Here is a 6069-nt window from a genome sequence, read left to right as displayed (position 1 = left end):
TGGATACCTCATGTGAAAATACATTGTCTGGCCTGCAGTCTCCCAAAACACAAATGATCCTGTCTTTAAGGCACATGTGCTGTGTTTAAGCTTTGTGAGAAGAGGCCACATGAGTAGCATTGCAGTCGTATTCACTTATGAGAAAGTTTTGAATGACGGCTATGGGCAAGTCATAATGTCTCTGTCTCCACAGCCTAAACACTCCACCTAGGCCTCACCTCTGAAAACTACTATGGTACAGAATTGAGGGTCCTATACATGATCATCCAGAAGTCATTTTCAAAGCATAGCAGTGCCCGGTATTATACTGCTTCCCCATCCTTCATGTCTTTGGTGTGGTATATTGATAAGGTTCCTTAGTTAACATATCTTCGAATCTCAAGCGCAGGTTGGTAACGGTGTACACTCCATTCAGTGCTCTGCTGCATTTCCTGTTTGTGCCTGTGTCTGTTCATCAGGGATATCCTTTGATATCCCTGGCTTTGACTTTGGTGTCCTGTGATGCTGGCCTTACTGAAGGAGTTTGGAAGCTTCTTTGCTTCTTTCTGGGTGGGTGGGCACAATTAAAGATAGGTTGTTCTAGCTCATCTTAAAATATTTGGGAAAAACCACCATCTAGAAAAGGTCTTTAGATTTTTCTGTTGTTAATTTCTTATTCAGTTTAAGTCTGCATTAATTTTTCTAATTATTTTTTTCTGATTCAGTCTTGACTGGTACTTTAGTCCATTTTGTTGTTGCCAAGACTGATGCTCAGTACTCAAGGAAAATGTGTTTCTTTAGCTCACAGTTCTGAAAGTCCAAAGGCATGATGCCTTTTTAGCTTGTGACTTATATTTAAATTTTGTTTCTCTGCTCTGCCACTCTTCCTCTCCACTGTCACCATTTGAATGGAATGCTTTTGCTTCCTTTCATTATCAGCCTGTTTCTATCTTTAAATCAATGTAAGACACTTGTAGACAATAGGCAGGATAGTTGTCTTTTTTTTTTTAATACGTTTTCAGAGGTTTGTATAAGCTTGGCCCAGGGAGTGGCACTATTAGGAGGTGTGACCTCATTGGAGGAAGTGTGGCCCTGTGGGTGTGAGCAATGAAACCCTAACCACATTGGAGCCAGTCTCCTAGCAGCCTACAGATGAAGATGTAGAACTCTCAGCTCCTCCTGCACTCTGCCTGCCTGCCTGGATGCTGCCGTGCACCCGTCTTGATGATAATGAACTTAATCTTTGAACCTGTAAGACAGCTCAAATTAAGTGTTGTCCTTATAAGAGTTGTCTTGTTCATGGTGTATCTTGACAGCAATGGAAACCCTAAAACAACATTTACCTCTTCAACTACTTTTAAGAAGATTTTTATATCCATGAGTGTTTCTCCATGTATTCCCTATATGTGCACCATAATCATGGATGCCTGATATCCACAAAGTTTCCAAGAGGCTCCCTGGAGGGGTTGGAGATTTAGCTCAGTGGTAGAGCGCTTGCCTAGGAAGCGCAAGGCCCTGGGTTCGGTCCCCAGCTCCGAAAAAAAGAACAAAAAAAAAAAAAAAAAAAAAAAAAAAGAGGCTCCCTGGAACTGTACTTAGAGATGGCTACGAATGTGAACTGTAAAACAGAGCCGGGTCCTCAGCAAAGACAGCACATGCTCTTACCTACTGAGCTGTCCGTCTTCTTCAGCCTCAGGCTCTACTCCATTGTTTTTAAGATCTAGGATTTTTGTCCATTTTCACTTAAAATAATTGAGAGGCATAAATTGCCATTTTGATGGACGGAACTAAATGATACTAAGGCTATTATTGATGCACAAGGACCACCTGTTCTCTCTCATATGGAAATCCTAGCTTTGAATCTTTTGTATGTCAAAGCCAAGAATCTAGAAATGGGCCAGTGAGGGGGTGTGAGTTCTTGAGGCAAGGGAGATGGTAAAATAAGAGTAAAGAGAGACAGACTGGGGGCAGAAAGCTTCAAGGATGGAGGGACTCAGAGAATGGGCAAATAAGGTACTGTCAGAAGACTTGGCCAAATGAAGGGAACATGGAGGCTATATAGAGATCTATGGTCATCCAACTCAAGAAAAATTAAATTAGAGAAAAAGCTGAACACAATTGACATGAAAAGAGAAAGGGAAAAAAATACTAGGAGTTAAAGGTTTAAGTGGGGATCGAGTGGGGTTAAGAATGGATATATATATATATATATATATATATATATATATATATATATAGAGAGAGAGAGAGAGAGAGAGAGAGAGAGAGAGAGAGAGAGAGATTGAGAGTATGTATCTGGGTGTGAAGTGAAGCCCCAGAGGTACCCCCAAACACAAGCTAATGTCAGTTCTCGGTGGCCCACCATAATTACATGGTGTAAGACTACATTGCTAAAGACATCTTTTACCTTGCAGAACACAGAGAAACCAATCTCAAACTGACCTGGAAACTTCCTCTGATGGCCAGCTTTTAAAGTGTCAGAAGGTGCTATGCAGGCTGCTGGGGAGAAAATAACATCAATGATCTTACCCAGAACTGTGTCTTGCATGCTTCCGTGGTGGTTCAGATATAGACATGTTTCCATACTGAAATGTTGGTTCAGATGTAGACATGCTTCCATACTGACATGTTTGTGAAGCTGTACAATAGTACAATAGTGAGATTATAGGCAGTTTTCTGATTGGACTGAGGTCTGCTCCACAGGAGAGATTTCATGCCTGGTCAAAGCCCCTGAATGGAAAGCTCATAGGCCGTAGGGAGAATATGTTGCTATACTAAATGGCCAGGCTGTCAAGGTCATTCTAAATATTTATGTTCATATGCTCTCAACTTTAATTAGGGAAGTTTCTCTCTGCAGTAGTAATGCAGAGTGGCCAAGTATAAAATCTAAGTACTCAACTGTGGGCGGATCATTTATACCAACCTTCCACCATCCAAGGATCAGGCAACGTTACAGAAGACGCAGAGTGAATGTAAGAGGTGGCAGGTGCAGAAGGGAGCTATGAAAATCTGACTTCTGGACAGGACATTGTTATTGTACACATCAACTCACAGCAGCTGGGGTTAAATGCACAAGATCTGCACAAAATTAAGCACATTAAAGTTCTAGCATGGATGGGGAAGCAGCCTCAAAAGCTCTGACTCACGGGAGGAGTTATTTGCTGTTGAGAGCTGCTATGGGAGCTGAATCCATTCTCACTTTGGAATGTGACTACTTGTAGGCTTCCTATGTCCCTGTGGATGGCCACACGCCCATGTGCATATGGAAAACACTAATTGGACTCAGAAGTTACTAGTAACAATTTTTTTCCTAAGGGGAATTTTGGAAAGACAATTGTGGATGGATATAATCAATATATTGCATATTTTAAAATTTCAATGAATAAAATAATTTTAAAATTATCTATTTTGCTGTTTGCTGGGGGTTTGTTGGTTTTATGTTCTGATTACCTTTGTAATGTGTTGGGAGCGATGCCTTAAAACCCTCCATTATTGATGCTAATAGCATAGTTAGAGTTAAGTATGGCTGGGTTCATGGAAAATCCCCAGCCAGCTGCAGAAGACTAATACAAATCTGGTGGTCAGGATGAATAATGATATGATAAAGCTCTGACCTTGCTGAGAAATACATCTGACGTCAAGATGCCCAATGTGATGACCTGTAACCTTTCTGAAAAACCAACATCCTGCTGACTAATAGATATGACAAACCTGTGACCTTTCTGACATCCTGTTAACATCAGCTGATTCCCTGACCACACGAATACTCTGTCCTTGGCCTGTGTAAATGTTTCCCACTTACCCTCTCCCTCCGTTACCCCTGTTATGGTATAAATTCAGCCTTGGGAAAAAATAAAATCATCGTCTTGATCAGACTCTTGTCTTGGCGTCCTCCTTCATGTCTCTGGTCCCCCATTCTCTTCCAGGTACCCTCTGCACCCTCATTGATAGTAATGCTATGCTTTTGTTTTTTTATTTTGTAATACATCTAGATTATTCTGTATGGTATCTGTGTATCTCTAGCATATCTACCATGGAGCACTGAATATCGTCCAGCAGAGTGTCTTAAGGTAATAATACTTAATCATCAGAAACTTCACAGTTCCAATCAAAATAAACTGCATGCACGCACACGCACACACACACACACACACACACACATACACACACAAACATACACACACACACACACACACACACACACACACACACTAACCCCAAGCACATGTTCTTCTATATTCAACACATGGCACTAAATATATGGGAAAACTTCTATACGAGCCCTCTAATACCAATTGGGTATCTTAGAATTAAACTATGAACCAAGGACCTTGAATACAGCTTAAGAATAAACTCCAAAGACATTGTATTACTTCAGATGCCGAGTCACTATGCTATCTATACTTCTATGTGATTTGACTATAAATTAAGACCTCCAGCAATGACCCAAAACCTTCTCAGGTTTTATGGTTTGGTATAAATTTTCGCAAAGCTCAAGGAAACTAGTAACTTAATGTAGGATGATCTCATTATGCAGGGGAAGGCAGGTACAAATAGAAGAAGGCCTGTCATTGGACCAGAAGGAAGGATAGGCAGGAGAAAAGTTTTAGAGAGGAAGAGACTGGAACAAGAAGAGAGGCAGCAGAGAGAACATGGAGGCAGATGTTAAGATTCCTCTCTGCACATTTACAGGTTGTTATGAATATTTTTAAGGGATTGATGTGTCAGAGCACAGTCTAAATGAGTATGCACAAAAAAGCAAGACAAGTCCTGAGTGGCTTTGTACTTGAAATGAATTGCAGCAAACTCTGCTACATGAATGTTTCAATATCTTGGAGGTCCCACAAATCCTATAATTCACAAGGATCTGCCTATGAAAAGGAAATAAATTTTGCTGATGGACTGGGAGCAGGTGTGGGGTAGAAAAAATACTGGCAGAAACGAGTGGAATTGGGGGAGCATGTAGAGGGTGAGGTAGGAACAGAATGCAGTGGAAACTCCATGGGATATACAAGAGTAACCCTAGCAGACTCATAGTAATGGAGGACACCAGGTCTAAACCTGATATCCTCTGTAACCAGGCAAGGCTTCAAAAAGAGGGATTAGTGTTTGCATTTAGTCTAGGCTCTGCCCCACAGTTACCTGGCAACAGCTATGTGTGGCTGACTCACTATAATAGGGGCTACTGTTTGCCCCTCCTCTCTCTCTTACTTTCTTGCTCTGTGTTCTGTCCTCTTGCCCCTTACTCCCACTTCTCATTCCCCTCCCCCTTTCTCTGTGTGTGCTGATGGCCAGCCTCCTCCTCCTCCTTTCTCTCTCTCTCTCTCTCTCTCTCTCTCTCTCTCTCTCTCTCTCTGACTCTACTACCATTTCGACTCCCTTCCCCATGCCCTGAATAAAATCTAGTCCCTCCAGGGGAAGGTATGCCTCAGCATGGGCCCCACAGAGGCACCCCAGTCCCCCACACCTGACTACTCATCCACCTTATGTTTTTATAAAACACAACAATTAGGACACCAACCCAAACACAAAACCTTTGACCTAGTCTGTCCTGCCTCCCGTGCGTTCAGGGATTGGAGTCTAGCATTATTGTCATCGGAGAAATTAGATTTCATCTGACAACTCATGGGATTCCCACAGCCAAATATTACTCAGAGCTCAGGAAGTTCTATAGAGGAAGGGGAAAAAGGATCTGAGGAACCAGATGGGTCAGGAACTGAAGAACAAAGCCCACAGAATCAATTAACTGGGCCATATGTGAGCTCAGAAGTGAGGGAACCTGTAGAAGTTTGACCTATTTGACCTAGGTCTCTGCATATTATAGCTGTATAGCTTGGTGTTCTTATGAGATTACTACCAAGGGAACAGGGGTGGCTTATGACTTTTTTGCCTGTCTATGGGACCCCCTTTCTCCTGCTTGGTTGCCTTGTCCTGCCCTAATGTGATGGTGTGTACCCGGTTTTATTGTAGCTTGATACACAGTGTTTGGTTGGTGCCCCAGGGAAGCCTACTCTTCTGAAGGAAGGAGAGGGGTTGACCCCTGCATGCTGGCTGTTTCTGCAGAATAAACAGTCTTTGTCTTTATACACA

The sequence above is a fragment of the Rattus norvegicus genome, chromosome 13 (genome assembly GCF_036323735.1).
Source record: "Rattus norvegicus strain BN/NHsdMcwi chromosome 13, GRCr8, whole genome shotgun sequence".
In the NCBI taxonomy this organism is placed as follows: domain Eukaryota; kingdom Metazoa; phylum Chordata; class Mammalia; order Rodentia; family Muridae; genus Rattus; species Rattus norvegicus.
Note: the sequence above shows the minus strand (reverse complement) of the source record.